The sequence below is a fragment of the Scyliorhinus torazame genome, chromosome 13 (genome assembly GCF_047496885.1).
Source record: "Scyliorhinus torazame isolate Kashiwa2021f chromosome 13, sScyTor2.1, whole genome shotgun sequence".
In the NCBI taxonomy this organism is placed as follows: domain Eukaryota; kingdom Metazoa; phylum Chordata; class Chondrichthyes; order Carcharhiniformes; family Scyliorhinidae; genus Scyliorhinus; species Scyliorhinus torazame.
In genome coordinates this window covers 132,995,707-133,014,607 of record NC_092719.1, presented here as the reverse complement: position 1 = coordinate 133,014,607, position 18,901 = coordinate 132,995,707, and positions in this window count along the sequence as shown.

Genomic DNA, 18,901 nt, shown 5'->3' with positions numbered 1-18,901 from the left:
CCCCTTACACACACACTTGCGCTCAACGTACATGACACCCCCGCACGCTTTGGACAGAGCAAAAAGGCAGCTTCTGTAGGTGTAACATTGACTTTAATAACAAAATGAGTTCATGCACGTGCCCTAGCCCCTAAAACTCATCTGTGCCCTGCACCCGTGCCAACTTACTCAGTGTCTAGTTGTTTGGCCTTACGGACCCTATGACTACATCTACGTGGTTCCCCAGACGGCACAGCAGAACTAGAGGTGGACTCCTGTGATTCCTGCCCTCTGACACGGGATCCCTTTGGCGGCCGTTTCCTGGGGCGTCCTGACCTAGATGGGCCAGGCTGCGGCCCGGGCGACTGGGATGGTGAGCTGCCAGCCTGTCCTGCCCGTTGCCCACCCGATGCACCTGGGATGGAAGGGGGGGGGGGAGTCCGAGGTGTTGCGGTGTTCCGGGACCTCCCCTACAGGGGGACCCGGGACGGACCACACACCTCCTCCTCCCTCGGGGTGCCCGATGGCCCCCAGGCCTCTACATGGGTGGGGGATGCAAACGGACTGGCCATCCAACGCCCCCCCGACATCTGGCGCTGCCAGTCCTGGAGGCGCGTGCTGGTATCGACAGGGGTCTGCAGGTTTGCAGCCATGGAGCTCAGGGGATTGGCAAACCCTGTCTGTGACTGTGCGACGCCGGCTCGCACATGGGCAATGGCGCCGATGCCCTCAGCGATGGCCTGCTGAGACTGAGCCATGGCCTGCAGAGACTGGGCCATGGCCTGCAGAGACTGGGCCATGGCCTGCAGAGACTGGGCCATGGCCTGCTGAGACTGGGCCATGGCCTGCTGAGACTGGACAATGGCCTGCTGAGACTGGGCCATGGCCTGCAGAGACTGGGCCATGGCCTGCAGAGACTGGGCCATGGCCTGCAGAGACTGGGCCATGGCCTACAGAGACTGGGCCATGGCCTGCTGAGACTGGGCCATGGCCTGCTGAGACTGGGCCATGGCCTGCAGAGACTGGGCCATGGCCTGCCGAGACTGGGCTATGGCGTTGAGCGCCTCTGCCATCTGCCGCTGGTGCTGGCTCATGGGCTCCTGTGAGAGGGCAGCCATGTCCTGGGCCACAGACGCCGCCTGCACGGAAAGCCCCAGGCCTCGCAAACCGTTCCCCATGTCTGACACCGTCGCACCCATTGCCTCCACCGTGGATGCCACCCGTGCGGTGTCGGCCTGGGTGGCACGCATGACCAGCACCACTCCCAGCTCCTGGACGCGGGTGGACTCCTCCACCTGCAGCCGCTGCAAGCCAGCCGTCACCCTCTTCGCTCGTCTCCGGTTTGGTGGTTGCATCGGATCTATGGGTGGGTGTGGTAACTCCAGGAACCCGGGATCCATCTGGGCGGCAGATGTTCGCTTGGGCTGGGCTGCCCTCCGACCGCCGGGCCCCTCTGCTGCTCCTACCTCCACCTGCTGTACTGGGACGGCTGTGTTGTGCGCACCAGTGAGTGTACCAGACGCCTCATGACTAAAGTGCCCAACCGAGGTGAGCGTCTCTGCGATGGTGGAGGGTGTTGGTGACAGCAGTGATGTTGTGTCGTGCTCTTCGTCCCACTCTGAGTCCATGGCACTTTGGGGTGGCAGTTCGTCTCCGCCCATCCAATCTTTGTCACTGTCCTGTATTTCAGTTTCCTGGGAAGGGGTGTCCTGGGTAGTGGTGACTTGGGTAGTGGTTTCGTGGCTCGGCTGTGACGGGGGCCTGTGGCTGCCCCTCTCGTCGCTGGGTGGCACACGCCTGCGTCGTCGCACCCGCACGAGACGGGGGCGTCGTCTCCCTGTTGCTCCAGGTCTCTCCATCTCCAGTGGTCTCCGAGGGACATCGTGCGGGCGTCGCATGCCAGAGGGTCCGTGTCTCTCCATCTCCAGTGATCTCCGAGGGGCATCCTGCGGGCATCGCATGCCAGACGGTCCGGGTCTCTCCGTCCCCCGTGGTCTCCGAGGGGCATCCTGCGGGCGGTCTGCATCTGCGGGGATGGGTGCCTCGACGTTTGCTCCTGCGATACACAATGAAGCATGCATGGTTAGACACGCAGGCAGTGATCAGGTGATATGGGGGAGGGGGGATTTGGGGACGGGCTGTTGGTGGCTCACTTGCTGGTGGGCCCCCGACCTCTGCATCAGCAACCTCCCGGTCCTCGGGTCCGCCAGCCAGTTCCAGGACACTTTCCTCATGTTCGGTCAGTGGCCTCTCATCAGCGGGGCCTCCTCCAGTCCTCACATGCTCCCTGGTGTTGTGTGCGCGTTTCTCCTATGGGGGGGGGGGGGGGTGGCAGGGGTAAAAGGCAACAGTGTTAGACAGGTACCTGAATGCACGCCATCGTTTGCGCGTGTATTGCAGAGGTTAAGGTTAGGGCTGGATTCACTTGGGGAAATGGGGAAGGCGGATATGAGGGAGGGGGGATATGGGGGAGGGGGATATGGGGGAGGGGGATATGGGGGAGGGGGGATATGGGGAGGCGGGATATGGGGGGATATGGGGATGGGGGATATGGATATCGTGGATATCGGGCAGCGGGGGGGGAGGCTCACCCTGGCTGCTCTGACCAGGTCGTTCACCTTCTTGTGGCCGTGGTGTCAGGGCCACAGCGGTGACTGCCTCTGCCACCTCCCTCCACAGATGCCGGCTGTGGCGTGGGGCAACTCTGCGGCCGTGCCCTGGATACAGGGCCTCCCTCCTCTGCTCCACTGCGTCCAGGAGCGCCTCAATGTCACGAGACTGGAACCTCGGGACTGAGCGGCGGGCGGCCATCCGGTCGGGTGTTCTGGTCGGGTGGGGGGAGCAGCGCGTCCTTAATGAGCCGTCATACACGCCGCATGGCGTGAACCACGTGAGCCAGCGCGGATAGCGTCACGTCGCTGCTAGCCCATTCCGGGCCGGAGACTTTGCGACGTTTTTGGCGGCGTGGTGCAGGTGGGATTTGCGCCGTTTTTGCCACCGGTCGGCGGACTTTGCGCCGATAACGGAGAATTTCGCCCCTGATACTAATAAAGCCTCAGTTTGAATTCAACTTCGTCTCCAGCCAAATTGATCGTGCCTCAATTTATTAGTGTCTGATTCAGAAGATGGACCTCCGGATTAAACCAGAACGACTACAGCTGGATACACACGCAAGCGACGCCAGAAAGGACTTTCAGCACTGGCTAGCTTGTTTTGAAGTGTCTATCAACGCGGCGCCGACCCCTATTCCAGAGGCTCAGAAGATTAAAATTTTGTACTCCATACTCAGCTCTAAAGTCTTCCCGCTGATCCAGGATGCGCCCAATTATGTTGATGCTATGACTCGACTCAAAGAAAATTATGAGCAGAAGACGAACTCGCTCTTCGCCAGACACGCGCTCGCAACGCGTACTCAACTACCTGGTGAGTCAATCGAGGACTTCTGGAGGGCCCTGATCCCAGTAGTGCGGGACTGTGACTGCCAGGACGTTACAGCTAAGGAGCACTCAGATCTCCTTATCGCTTTTGTAACTGGGATTGGGTCTGATGTTATCAGACAGCGGCTTCTAGAATGGGCCACGCGCGACCTCGCAGAGACTAAAACACTAGCGCTTTCCATGACGGTCGCCCTGCACAATGTACAGTCCTACGCCCCCAACCGCGCGGCCCACTCCTCCTATGCTTCAGGGGCCCCACAGGCAGCCGCCCCAGCGGGGGCGCTACCCACCCAATACGCCTGCGCTACGTGCCAGCCAGTGATCTCCGAGGAGTCCGATGCTATAAAAAGACACCCCCGCCAACGCTGCCCGGCCCGCGCTGCCCTTTGTAAGGCCTGCGTGAAGAAGGGCCACTACGCAGCGGTGTGCCAGGCCCGCTCAGCGGCAGCGGTCGCCCCTACCCACCCCTGTCACGGACAATGGGTGCCGCTATCCACCCCTCCTCCCCAGGCCATGTGCGAGCAATGGGTGCCGCCATCTTCTCCCCCGCACAACACATGCGTTTCATGGGCGCCGCCATCTTGCTCCACCCCCGCAACGTGCGTTCCATGGGCCATTTTGTGATCCCCAGGACCTCCGGGCACCGCCATCTTGTCCACCCCGCAGCACATGGAGACCAACAGCGTTTCAGGACCCCGACTCAGAGGCCGCCTCACTACCCGACGATCAGCCATGACTTGCATCCATGGCAATCGACCAGTCCCGACCACATACTCTGACCAACGCATCCACCAGCGTGAAAGTCAACGGCCATGTGACCTCCTGTCTACTGGACTCCGGGAGCACCGAGAGCTTTGTACACCCAAATACGGTAAGGTGCTGCTCCCTTAAGGTACACCCTACCAATCAAAGTATCTCCCTGGCCTCCGGATCCCATCGCGTAGCGATCCAGGGGTACTGCACGGTCACGCTCACAGTCCAAGGCGTAGAGTTCCACGGTTTTCGCCTCTACGTCCTCCCTAACCTCTGCGCTGCACTTATCTTCGGCCTGGATTTTCAGTGCAACCTCCAGAGCCTGACCCTTAAATTCGGCGGACCCTTACCACCCCTCACTGTGTGCGGCCTCGCGGCCCTAAAGGTCGATCCTCCTTCCCTCTTTGCCAATCTAACTCCAGATTGCAAACCCGTCGCCACCAGGAGCAGACGGTACAGCACCCAGGATAAGGCCTTCATCAGGTCTGAGGTCCAGCGGTTGCTTCGGGAGGGAGTTGTCGAGGCCTGCAACAGCCCCTGGAGAGCTCAAGTGGTAGTGGTTAAGTCTGGGGAGAAAAATGGTTGTGGATTACAGCCAGACCATCAACAGGTACACGCAGCTCGACGCGTACCCCCTCCCACGCATATCTGACATGGTTAACTAGATTGCACAGTACCGGGTCTTCTCAACAGTGGACATGAAATCCGCTTACCACCAGCTCCCCATTCGTAAATCGGACCGGCCATACACCGCCTTCGAGGCAGACGGCCAGCTATATCACTTCCTTAGGGTCCCCTGCGGCGTCACCAATGGGGTTTCGATCTTCCAAAGGGAGATGGACCGAATGGTCGACCGGTACGGCTTGCGGGCCACGTTTCCGTACCTAGACAATGTGACCATCTGCGGCCATGATCAGCTGGACCACGACGCCAACCTCGCTAAATTTATCCGCACTGCCACTCTCCTCAACCTCACGTATAACAAGGAGAAATGTGTGTTACATACAAACCGCCTAGCCATCCTAGCTACGTGGTCCAGAACGGAGTTCTGGGGCCCGATCCTGACCGCATGCGCCCCCTCATGGAGCTTCCCCTCCCCCACTGCCCCAACCCCTCAAACGCTGCCTGAGGTTCTTCTCGTATTACGCTCAGTGGGTCCCAAACTATGCGGACAAGGCCCGCCCACTCATACAGGCCACTCATTTCCCCCTGACGGCCGAGGCCCAACAGGCTTTCGCCTGGATCAGAGCTGATATTGCCAAAGCTGGAATGCACGCTGTAGACGAAACACTTCCTTTCCAAGTAGAAAGCGATGCATCGGACGTCGCCCTTGCCGCCACCTTCAACCAGGCAGGCAGGCCCATGGCATTCATTTTCCGCACCCTCCATGCCTCCGAGATTCGGCACTCATCCGTCGAAAAGGAGGCCCAGGCTATCGTTGAGGCTGTGCGACATTGGAGGCATTACCTGGCCGGCAGGAGATTCACTCTCCTCACTGACCAATGGTCGGTTGCCTTCATGTTCAACAAACAGCGGGGCAAGATCAAAAGTGACAAAATCTTGCGGTGGAGAATCGAGCTCTCCACCTATAACTATGAGATTAAGTATCGCCCTGGCAAACTCAACGAGCCCCCCGATGCCCTATCCCGAGGTACATGTGCCAGCGCACAGGTAGGCCGACTCTGGGCCCTACACGACAGCCTTTGTCACCCAGGGGTCACTCAGTTGTACCACTTCATTAAGGCACAAAATTTGCCCTACTCCGTCGAGTAAGTAAGGACAATCACCAGAGACTGCCAGGTCTGTGCGGAGTGCAAACCGCATTTCTACCGGCCGGACAGCGCACCTGGTGAAGGCCTCCCGCCCCTTTGAACGCCTCAGCATGGATTTCAAAGGCCCCCTCCCATCCTCCGACAGACACACGTATTTCCTCAGTATGCTCGATGAATACTTCCCTTCGCCACCCCATGCCCCGACATGACGTCTGCCACCGTCATTAAAGCCCTTAATTCTATCTTCACTCTGTTCGGCTTCCCCGCCTACATCCACAGTGACAGGGGATCCTCATTCATGAGTGATGAGCTACGCCAGTTCCTGCTCAGCAGGGGTATCGCCTCCAGCAGAACGACGAGCTACAACCCCCGGAGAAACGGACAGGTAGAAAGGGAGAATGGGACGGTATGGAGGGCCGTCCAGCTGGCCCTACGGTCCAGAAATCTCCCGGCCTCCCGCTGGCAAGAGGTCCTTCCTGATGCACTACATTCCATTCGCTCATTACTCTGCACCGCTACTAACAGTACACCGCACAAACGTCTTTTTGCCTTCCCCAGGAAGTCCACATCCGGGGTATCGCTCGCAACTTGGCTCACAGCTCCGGGAACCGTGCTTCTCCATAAACATGTGCGGCTCCACAAGGTGGATCCATTGGTGGAAAGGATGCATCTGCTCCAGACAAACCCACAGTACGCCTACGTGGTGTTCCCCGATGGCTGCCAGGATACCGTCTCCCTCAGGGACCTGGCACCAGCAGGTTCCACCCCCACACCACCCCCGCCGCCCCCATCACCCCCCCCTAGGCCTATCTGTCTTCCCCCTGCCCACCCCCGTTGATGAAGTGGATTTCGGCAAGCTCCCGGAGTCAACTTCGACCATGACAGCATCAACATCGCCGGCTCCACTTCGTCGATCTCAGTGGACGATCAAGGCGCCGGACCGGCTGAACCTCTGACCGGCCCACCGGATTTACTGTTCTGTAAATATTAAAGATTAAGAATTGTATATAATCCACCACCCCCGCCGGACTCCATTTTAACAGCGGGTGAATGTGGTAAACCACTGTGTTCTTATATTAACGGTTGTACGGTAGAACCTGCACTACAGGTTCACCTGGGCCCCTGCATGCTAGCTCTGCCCAGGAGCCAGGTTATAAATATGCGTGGCCTCCAGCTCGCAGGCATTTTGTCAGCTGCTGTAGGAGGCCACACATTTGATACTAATAAAGCCTCAGTTTGAATTCAACTTTGTCTCCAGCCAAATTGATCGTGTCTCAAGTGCTTAGTGTTTTGAAAAGTTGGTGACGTCTAAAGGGAGTGGTCTGTACATTTGGAAGCCCTTGTTGTGACTGCAAGGGCTCAGGGCACACAACTTGCTCCTGGTCATGGTTGGACATCACATCCATGCTGCAAAGGTGAGTCCCAAGCTTAAGCCCTGTCCAATTTGGAGCTGGACTTCTCCATGCTCCTGTACTGTGTTAGTGGGTTCTCTAACTGTTCTGCCAATGCACAAACTATTTATGCGCACATACTCATAAACCTTTTTGTACACACTGCCCTTCATCTGAGGTCTGTGCAGCAGGCAATAAGGCAGCTGTGTATCTCTAAATAAGGCTTTCCATTAGCAGGTTGCATTCGGAAACCCATTCCACCTTTAACCTCAGACCAACTGGAAACCTATTTCCATTTCTCTCGTTTCCTTACCTAGCTGCTCTTTAGATAATCATTACTCCATTGTATGGTTTTTCATGTAGCAAAGCTGAAAGAGATGTTTATTTTTAGCTTTCTAAAGCCATTACTTTTAGCAGAGCTGTGGAAGGTATTTCCTCTCTGGTTGTCTATCTATAAAACCGCTGTAGCTTGCAGCTAAAACTAAAGAATAAAGAAAAGTTTATTTCCCTTACAATGGCCTTCAGTTGCCAAGCAACTAATATTTACTCTTCACACCATAGCTCCCTCTATCACAGTTGGAACTTAAACAATCCCCACACATACAACCACCTTTGTCCATCATGAATCTAACGATAGGTCCCTTCCAGGCATACACACATTAAATTAAACCCACATAAACTATACCTTACTTCTAAAGTTTACCCACATTAATTCTAAAGTTTATAAGGGATATAAATCCCTTAAAACTACCTTTGTTTTCCTAACACCAGTAAAACATAATTAGAAACTAAATCTGCAAGGTATTGATGATCCCTTTAGCTATTGTTGGTGGGGAGTCCATCCTGTTGCATAACATGTATTCAGGTGTGTGTATTTAAGAAATTTTATTAACTAGCATGGTGAGGCATGAGAGCAGTTTTAATGACTGGTGTCAAGCTCTGTCTACTCTACATATTTCCAGTGCACGCTCCTAATGCCCACACTAACACCCTCCCCAAGATGGCATTCAGCAATCTTGCACTTCAGTGAGCTGGCATCTGGACAACCTTCTCCCCCACCATTGTGTTGAGGTGATTGGGTGAGAGGTGGGGAGTCCATCAGTATATTCAGGAGTTGTTTTTCGGTAAGTGCTTAATTGAAAAATGTATCAATTAGTTAAATTGCTACAATGTAATCTAAAGAGTTTGTAATCTAAAGAGTATCTCCACACAAATATATGTTGTTTTTTTACCCATGTATCCTGAAAGCCCGTGCAAATAAAATAAGGAGATGCTCAAAAAGAGATGATGGGTAAGGAAGCAAGTTAAATTAAAGATAGCATAAATATAAGCACGGAACAAGAAGCAAAAACAGCCCCATTCCTGTGGAAATGTAAACTAGACAGCATAATTGAATTCTATAAAAGAATAAGGGAGGTCTGCCATCTAGGTTCGTTACAGGGTGGGTGGAGGGGCTAGGGGGTTGGGGGGGGGGGGGGGGGTACTGGGAGGTGTTTGAGGTGTGGGAGACAGGGGAGGTGAGGGAATGATCAGGCAGGAGGACACCATTAGGTGGAATCATGGGACTATCAAGGCAAACGATGTCCATTGTGTGGTACAGCTACACTGAGAACAATAGCAGTGTCGGGGTTATTGGATTGACACCTGACGAAAGACAGGACCTTATGTATATGCTATCCATATAACGGGAAAATAAAGTGATGACCGTTAGTCAATGATTGATGTCTCAAAATTTAGTAATTTTGGCCATGTTTACCGGCCGTATCCCAATGGAATCAGGGGTCTCCTAGGTGATCAAAGGCCCCCCGAGTGGCTGATATCTGGGAACTACAAGCTGATATCCCGGTACTACAAGCACTGGGAACATCCCCTCTAATCCCACCCACAGCAGACTTTTTTTAAATTAGATTGCGTCCCTAATATTATAGAAAGGTGTTTAAGAAGGTATAGAAATTTTCAAGAGTCACTCTAAGGATTAATCAGGGGTACAGGACAGGTTGACCGTGATTTTTTTACCCAAGGCATGAAAGATTTAGTGAAGCCTTGTAAACTATTGCTCATATAATGCATCTTATCTTGCTCAACTTGTGTTGAATAAAGTTTAAATCACTGCTACCAATATTGGTCAATGTTCAATCTTTGGTTATTAAAGTTTATCAAAAAGAAAACTCAACATCTGACTGCAGCCCACTCATGCCCGGTGACTCGCCACATGAAGACCCAAGCTCTTTTATGTTATTCTCTAAAGTACCCACAGATTTACACTGGTGGCTGCTAATGCGAGATCTCATAACAGTGTTTCTTCATCATTTGTCCCACTCCCCTTGCCCTTTACACTCTTGCACCACTGCCTGACCAGACGACAGCTCTTGCATACCTAAAAGTAAGAAGACACAAGGGTAAGCTTGTACTGAGGTGAGGTGGAGGAAGTAAAAGCTCTATAGTCTCATTATTTGCAGTTTTGATGTCAGAAGAGATTGTGGAATGAGGGGATATAGAGATGTGAGAAGGTGGACAGGCAGGAACATGTTGTTACCTTCTATGGTCTCAGCCCTGCTGCTAGTCTCAGCGATGTTCGCACCAATGTGGCACCATAATCTCCTCTGTAGGAGTAAGGATATAAGGCCTTGTCTATTGCCCGCTAGTTAGAGACTGCTGACTTCAGTTGTGCCCCACCTTGTCCTATAAAGAGATTAGGAAGTATGCAACATGCTTGGATGATGTGGCTGTCCTAGTCGAATAACTGCCAGTGTGCACGCTGTGAGATGTGGGCCTGAGGTTTCCAGCAGTGCTAAGTGTATGAAGGTGAGATGAGGTTCTGAATATGAGTTGTGAGTCATGCTTGATGGAGAATGTTTGTAGATGAGAGGGAGGGATGTGGTGAATTCAGCCATGTGAGACACTAACGGTTCAGTTGTAAGGGTAATGGCATTTGAAGATGCTGTCACTGAACTTGACTGCTCATGTAAGGTCATTAAATTCTTGTAGCATTGCACCCAAGTTCTCGGAGCGGCACTATTCACATTGACCTCTGTGACTACTGCTCCCATTCCCGCTCAACGCCTGTCAAAGATCTCCACCCCTCTCTCCTGACCAGGGCCTTGAGTACTGCATCAGCAATCTTGGAGTGTGCTCTCTGTCATGTTGCATCATCTGCACTCTTTCTGTAGGCCACTCTTGCACAACAAAATCCAGCACTTGCTGTGGCCAGAATGCAGCTCCCGCTGAAGAAGGGCGAGCTGGCTTGAAGGAGCACAGGCTAGCTTTCAATGAACCTGAGCCCACTGCTGAGTTGTGGTACCACTCAACAATGCATTTGATGCCTGTGTGCCACTATTAATTACATCAGCAGGTATCATGAAGTTTGTGTGCTATCTGCATTACTGGAATGGGTGTGGCTTAATCATATGATATGATCCCCATGGCCATTTTTGGGGTGTATGGAAATTTTAGCCCTGTTCCTTTTCTCTGACATAGCCATGGTGTGTATTTCTGTTTTAGTTCAGCTTTTCAGCAACTTGTGCTGCATGGAGATTTTGAAAATTCTATGTCTCCACAAAGCACGAATCTTTGATATTTTTTGCCTTCCCTTTCTAATGTGGATTCTGATGAGTTTCATTCTTGCAGAAGCCATTTCTTTGCCACCTGCCACTATAAATTAAACATAAGGTGAGTTCAGGAAAAGCAGAAAGGAAATGCAAGGCTTCCTTTTGTCTGTTCCTGACACATTAATTGAGTCTAATGATCTCTTATTAACATTATCCTTGAGAATGATGTGCTAATTCCTGTAATCAGCAAGACCCCTCAGCAGCATGGTTGGGGCATATGACAAATGTTAGCAAATGGCAATGGGGGGTGTGCCTCATTTTGGCTGCACAGCTCTTATAATTTTTCTTAAGAATGCTCAAGAAACAGAATTCAGAGCTGATGCCATATTCAGATTTTGATGCCAGAACAAATTCAATTGAAATTAGTTTTTCATTTAAAAAGCAAATTGTCTTTTATCCTCTATCTCCCCCACCCCAGCCCTCTTTTTCTTTTGACAGTGACATACTGCCATATTCTCTCAGGGCTGTTAACATCGCCCCAGTGTCTCGCCAGCATACCAGAGGATGCAGTGGTGGATGGTTTATCTGTTAGTTATCAGGTCAAAGATGGAGAAATGAGTGATGTGTATGTATGCAGAGTATGCGTGTGCTTATGTAGCATGCATTTGTGTCTATGTTTATTTAGCCTGTGTGTTTATATACTGTACATGTGTGCCTGTTTGGGTGTGTTTGTGGTGTATTGTGTTTAGGTGATGTATGTCTATGCTTGTTTATCTAGAATGTAGTGTGTATTGGAGGTTATATGTCTATGTATATTTGGTTGTTTAAATCATGTGTGTTTATGTAGCACATGTGTGAATTGTATGTATGTCATATTAAAAAGAAAAGGATTTAAAATACATATGGGTCTAGGCAAGCAGAAAGAAGGAGCGAATGAGTGTGTGTGTATTCAGAAGACGATGCAGTGATATAGATGTTGTTATTAGAAAGATAATGCAGGGTGTGTTTGCTTACCAGGTTGACAATGTAGTGATGGAGTGTGTGTTAATGTCATTAGGAAGATGATACCATCACAGATTGCATACGTGTGCTGATTGTGAAAGGAAGTATTTTGTGGTTAGTGTGTTTTTTCATTATTGGGAATTATGTTAATAATGAAGTCTTAATTAGGAAATGTTTGTGGAGTTTTATAGTGCATTAGCGTTGTACTGGGATCTTTTATCATGCTACTGATATGCTGAAATGCTTAAGTGATATGCTTTGGCTCTAGAGTTGCTATGCTTGCATCTGAGGCTCAATATACTCTTTTCTGTTCTAATTAAAACAACGTGTGTTTGTGGCAGTTGTAGTCTAGTTTGATTTGAAGTGCATTAACATCTAAGTATGGAAGTTTCAAACTCTAATCTTGGAAAGTTCCTTTAAATCCAGAGAAGCCCTTATTTTCAGTGTAGCTTCAACTTGCAGCTAATGGCTAAATGAGTTAATGATGCACAAATTTACTACTAATCTTCAAGAATGAAGATTAATTATGCTGTGGAAATTATTGAGGTATTTCTCTCTTTCATAGAAGGGTAAATCCTGACGTGTTGACCTGAATTGTCTACTTCCTACGGTTGAGCAAATTCTCCCAGAGGCAGAATACGACTTTAGACCTTCCAAAGGAAGTCTTTGTTGCCAGACAAATCCAAGAAAAATGTTGAGAGCAACAACAGGAACTTTTCATTGCATTCATCGAACTGACCATAGCATTTGATGGCTCTGTGGATTGTACGCTATACATTGAATGTCAAAAAACATTGTCACAATTCTGCAATTACTTCAGGATGATATGACTGCAACTAAGTGAAACAGAAGCATTCAAAATCTAGACCAGGGTCGGGCAAGGCTGTGTGATAGCCCCCGACTATTTACAATCTACCTGATCATGGCCATTTGCCTCATCAAAGATCCATTGCCCTCTGGTGTCAGTACTAAATACTGTCTAGATGGAAAACATTTTAACCTCAGTTACCTCCACGCTAAAACTTAACTGACCATCATAGACATTCATGATCTACAGTTCGCGGATGACTGCGGTGTCATTGCCCACTCTGCAACAGATTTGCAAGTCACTCTCGACTTCTTCAATTCTGCATAAGTAAGTCCTCATTTTAAGTTGCCCTGATTTGGCATCATTTTATTTTAAAACCATTTATTTGTTGGGGCCTATTTTCCCAATTTGCATCGCTATTTTTGTTTTTATGTCATTTGTGTTTGTGTTTGGAGTTGGCCATTGGAGTTGCTTGGCATCCCAGATCAGCATACAGTAAGTGAATAGAAATCCGATTGACCTGAATCTGTGGAGATGCAGGCAAGGAATACTGGAAACCCACCTGAAGGTGATTGAAGACTTGAGTAGTCATCTGTGACACAGGATGAAATGTTTTCTTCAAAGGGTGAAAAATGCTCAGGAAGAAAAAAAAAATTAGATAAAAGAAGATACGAAAATGCAGCATTTCATGATTGAAAGGTTACCAAGTTACTAAAATATTTTTATTTTTAATGCATTTATCTGTGGTGCAGAAGAAAGCACTTAAGGGACAAGGTTTCTGAGCATCACAAAAGGAAAATATGACATAGACGATCTGTGGAGTTTAGGGAAAGGGTCTGAGGTGCAGATCTAGAGGTTTCTCCTCAGCTTCTAACCATAGAATCATTGAGTAATCAAACTATACAACACAGAAGGAAGCCATTTGGCCGATCTTGCCTGTGCTGGCTCTTTGAAACAGCTATCCAACTACATGTAGTCCCACTCCCCTGCTCTTTCCCCACAGTCCTGCAATGTTTTCCCTTCAATGTATGCAGTATTTCCTTTACATTTAGTGTCTTATTTTATTTTGCAAGTTATTTCAGCTAGGAATGCACACTGCCGCACATGTATGGCACAGTTTGTCAACTTGTACATTGGTTCCTGCAGGTTGAGAAATGTCCCAAGCTACCTGATTCTGGATTTAACATTGATTCCTACGTGAACCCATTATTCACTTAAAATTGTTTCACTTTAAGTCACGATTTTCAGGAATGCAACTCCAAGTTTAAGTGAAGACATACTGTGCAAGAAGCTTGGCCTGTCCTTGGAGGCTTTCAAACCAAAACTCATATAACAACCCATTTGTTGTCAGGCAAATATTCCACGTCCAATATGTGTTGAAGGAGAGACTCGGAATAAGGTGTGCACTTCCCGTACCTTGGTAGTCCACTCTCTCTGAAGGCCACAATTGACGAGAAGGTCCATCACCGGATCAGCTGTGACAGCTCAACCTTCTGCAAACTGTCACAGCAAATGTGTGACAGCAAAGACCTGTAAGTTAGCAAAAGCCCTTGCGTAAAGAGCAATTTTCATCACTGCATTCCTGTACTGCAGTGAGATGTGGACTACATTCCTATACTGCAGTGAGATGTGAACTATGCATCAGTGACACTTGAGAGTACTAAAGAAATTCCGTCAGTAATGTCTCCATCACATCCTTCGGATTCAACAAGAACCCGTCTAACAAATGCTAGTGTCCTTCTTGAAGCCAGTTCCATGAGCATTCTGGTGCAGCACCTACAAATTAACGTTGATGGGCTGGACACTGGGTCCGGATGGCCAAAAAGCATCTCACCAGCCCCTGTTTTCTCAACTCACAAATGACCGGCATTCCAGGAGAGGATAAAGAAAATGCTTCAAAGACATGCTGAAGCTTTACTTGAAGCAGAGCAACATTGACATGACTGGGAGGAGGTTGCTAACAATCAGTCAAATGTCTTAATGATAAGGCAGAATGGTGGCAGAAAAAGAAGCAGACCCTGCACTCAGGATCTCATTGCTTGATGGGACATTAGTGTGTCATCTGCACAAAGGCAAGTCCTTGGCTCATTTTCTGCTGATGCATCACCTTGAGCCACTTCCTTGCCAACTTTTGTCAGTGGTGGTTTGCTATTGCCCTCCACCCACAGGGGTAGGAGAAGAAGCAGGTCCCAGCCGGAATGGGAATTGAACCCTTGGTGCAGGCCTGAATCTGAGCTTGGCATCTAGCCAACTGAGCTAATGGGCTCCCTAAATACACATATACTCCTTCAAAAAGCTTTTTCTTTAAATGGGATTTTTATTTTCATGACGTGTGCAATCAATTTGCACAATCAATTATCTATTATTGCCAACTAATGGCATTTGGACTTGCGAGTCGCTTTCTCAAATATTTCTGAAAATTGACTTAAAACGTGCGTTTCAAAATTATTACAGCACAAAATGAGGCCATTTGGCCTATCACATCTGCCATTTCATGGTCATCAAACACAGGAAAATTAGACCATGAGACGTAGGAGCAGAAGTTGGCCATTCAGCCCATCAAGTCTGCTCCTGTTGAATTATAATCAATTGTGAGATCATTTGGGGAAAAACCTCACAGGTGCCCATGTCCTGTATTTTAAGGTCTAAAATACAATAAGTAAATAGGGATGGTCACATTGAAGAGTGTTTTGCAAAATTTACCAATGGCCATCGTTTCAGGATGCCTTTTGTAGCTTTTATAATTTAAAATACTTGGCACTGTGATGCTTACATTTTACAGCTGTCCATTGTTTGCAAGTTTCCAAATAACAGTGTTTCACTGCATATTAGAAAGCTAACCTAACGCTGCCACAATAACAGATTTTGATTATTATTGTTGTGCACAGGCTGGGATATATCAGAGGGAGATAGCGACACACCAAGCTAGCCTAATAGCGAGCAATGACGATCTAGAAGTGAGTTATATGCGGTAATCTAATTGAAGGGTACAGATAGTTTATTTATAGAGTAATGCAATAGAATGGAATCTAATCGAGGAATTTGCACGGTGTATGCATATAGTTCTTGATACTTGGAACAAGTCATGGCTGGAATGTAATTATAGGTTATAAGGTTTCTGTACAAAGAACAGGGACCTTAGAATAAGTCACAGGCGGGATACTAAGCAGGGCACTTTTGAGAGGTTATAAGGGGTGCAGCATCTGAAAAGCAGGACAGCTTCTACATTTTCATTGTTAAGCTGGCCCCTTATGAATTCTGTGCTTTTTGTGTAAACTCAGCTTCTTTTAGAGAGAAATTAATTGATTAAAGATTAATTGATTCAGCAGTTATTAAATTTACCACTTGTATTGAGTGTGTGCATGCAGTGGGAGTCAATGTCCTTGCTGATCGGTAGTGGTGTTGGGGTGATACAAGGATCTTTTTTATAAGATCCACCACGTGCTGGATCTGTGGAGGAGCCCAGAGTTGGCAGGACAATTCTCATACAAAAGTGGAGAACTCCAATGTCTCTCCCCATTTAGATAATAAGTTGCCTTCCCATTTTTCCCACCAAAATGGATGACCTCACACTTATCCACGTTAAACTCCATTTGCTACATTTTGGCCCATTCACCTAACCTATCTATATCCATTTGTAAGTTTCTTATTTCTTCATTGCAACGTACTGTCCCACCTATTTTAGTGTTGTTACTATAGATTGTAAATAGTTGGGACCCAAGGACCGAACCCTGTGACACCCCACTAGTTACATTTTGCTATCCAGAAAAAGACCCATTTATCCCGACTCTGCCTTCTGTCCATCAGCCAGTCTTCTATTCAAGCTCATAAATTACCCCTAACCCCAAGTGTTCTAGCCGCGTGTATTAACCTTCTGTGCGGCACCTTATCAAACACCTTCCGGAAATCCAGATATATTAGATCTACAGGATCTCCATTTGGCTTGTTACATCTTCAAAGTATTCCAGCAAATTAGTCAAACATGATTTGTCCTTCATAAAACCATGCTGACTCTGGTGGATTGTGTTTTGTATTTCCAAATGTCCTAATATTACTTCCTTAATAATGGATTCTAACAATTTCCCAGCAACAGATGTTAAGGTAACTGGTCTGTAATTTCCTACATCTGCCTCCCTTTTTGAATAAGGGTGTTACATTAACATTTTACCAATCCACTGGAACTTTTCCCGTGCCCAGGGAATTTTGGAATATTATAACTAATTAATCCAGTATCTCCGCTGCTACTTCCTTAACACCCAAGGATGTAGGCCATCAGGCTCTGGGGACTTGTCTGCCCTCAATCCCAAGAGTTTGTTGAGTACTGTTTCCCTATTGATGCTGATTGTTCTAGGTTCCACCCTTTTTATTATCTCTGAATTACCCATTCCTATAGGGATGATACTAGTGTCCTCCACAGTGAAAACTGAGGCAAAATATTGATTTAGCATCTCCGTTATTTCTGTGTTCCCCACTATTAATTCTCCGGTTTCATCGTCCCAACATTCCAACAAGGGACCAACATTCACTTTAGCAGCTCTTTTCCTTTTTATGTGCTGATGGAAGCTTTTGCTATGCTTTTTGATATTTTGCACTAGTTTTCTTTCATAATTTACCTTGGCTCTTTTTATTATTTTCAGTAACCCTTTGTTTATATTTGAATATTTCCCCATCTTCCAGCCTGCCACTGGCCTTTGCAACAAGGTACACCTTAGTTTTTGTCTTTATATTGCCCTTAACCTCCTCGCTTTGCCATGGATGTTTTATACCCCTCTTACCATCTTTATTCCTCTCTGGAATATATATTGTAGTTGTGAGGAATTGATTATCTCCTTGAAATACTGCCACTGTTTTTCAGCTGTGCTACCTTTTAGCGTTCCTACTCACTCTATTCAGGCTAAATCTGTCCTGATGCCAATGTAATTACCTTTGTTTAATTCCAGAACATAGTGTGGGTCTCCACTTTCTCGTCCCAAAATTGAATTTTGAGTTCTATCTACTATGGTCCCTATTCCCTCGAGGATCCTTAACTATGAGGTCATCAATTAATCCCACCTCATTATACATTACTAGATTCAGAGTAGCCTGCTCCCTGGGTGGATTGTTCCAAGAGACAATCTCTAATACATTCAATTAACTCTCCCTTGAGGCTATCCTTGCCAATTTAATTCATCCAGTCTGTGTGCATATTAAACTCACCCATGATTATTGCCGTACCTTTCTTACAAGCCCCCAGTATTTCCTGGTATATACTGTGCCCCACTGTAGTACTGTTTGAGGACCAATAGATTACTCCTACCAGAGACTTTTTCCCTTTGCTATTTCTTATTTCTATCCAGAATGATTCCACATCTTGATTTCCAGTGCTTGTATCATTCCTCATTACAGCACTGATCCCTTTATTCACCAGCAAAGCTACACCACCTCCTTTTCCTTTCAGCCTATCTTTCCAGAATACTCACTACCCTTGGAAATTCAATTCCCAGACCAGGGGCAAAATTCTCCGTTATCGGCGCAAAGTCCGCCGACCGGCGGCAAAAACGGCGCAAACCCCACCTGCATCACGCCGCCCCAAACGTCGCAAAGTCTCCGGCCCGGAATGGGCTAGCAGCGACGTGACGCTATCCGCGCTGGCTCACGTGGTTCACGCCATGCGGCGTGTATGACGGCTCATTAAGGACGCGCTGCTCCCCCCACCCGACCAGAACACCCGACCGGATGGCCGCCCGCCGCTCAGCCCCGAGGTTCCAGCCTCGTGACATTGAGGCGCTCCTGGACGCAGTGGAGCAGAGGAGGGAGGCCCTGTATCCAGGGCACGGCCGCAGAGTTGCCCCACGCCACAGCCGCGTCTGTGGAGGGAGGTGGCAGAGGCCGTCAACGCTGTGGCCCTGACACCACGGACAGGCACCCAGTGCCACAAGAAGGTGAACGACCTTGTCAGAGCAGCCAGGGTGAGCCTCCCCCCCCCCCCTGCCCGATATCCATATCCCCCATATCCCCCCTCCCCCATATCACCCATCCCCCATATCCCCCTCCCCCATATCCCCCCTCCGCCATATCCCCCCTCCCCCATATCCCCCCTCCCCATATCCCCCTCCCCCATATCCCCCCTCCCCCATATCCGCCTCCCCCATTTCCCCAAGTGAATCCAGCCCTAACCTTAACCTCTGCAATACACGCGCAACCGATGACGTGCATTCATATACCTGTCTAA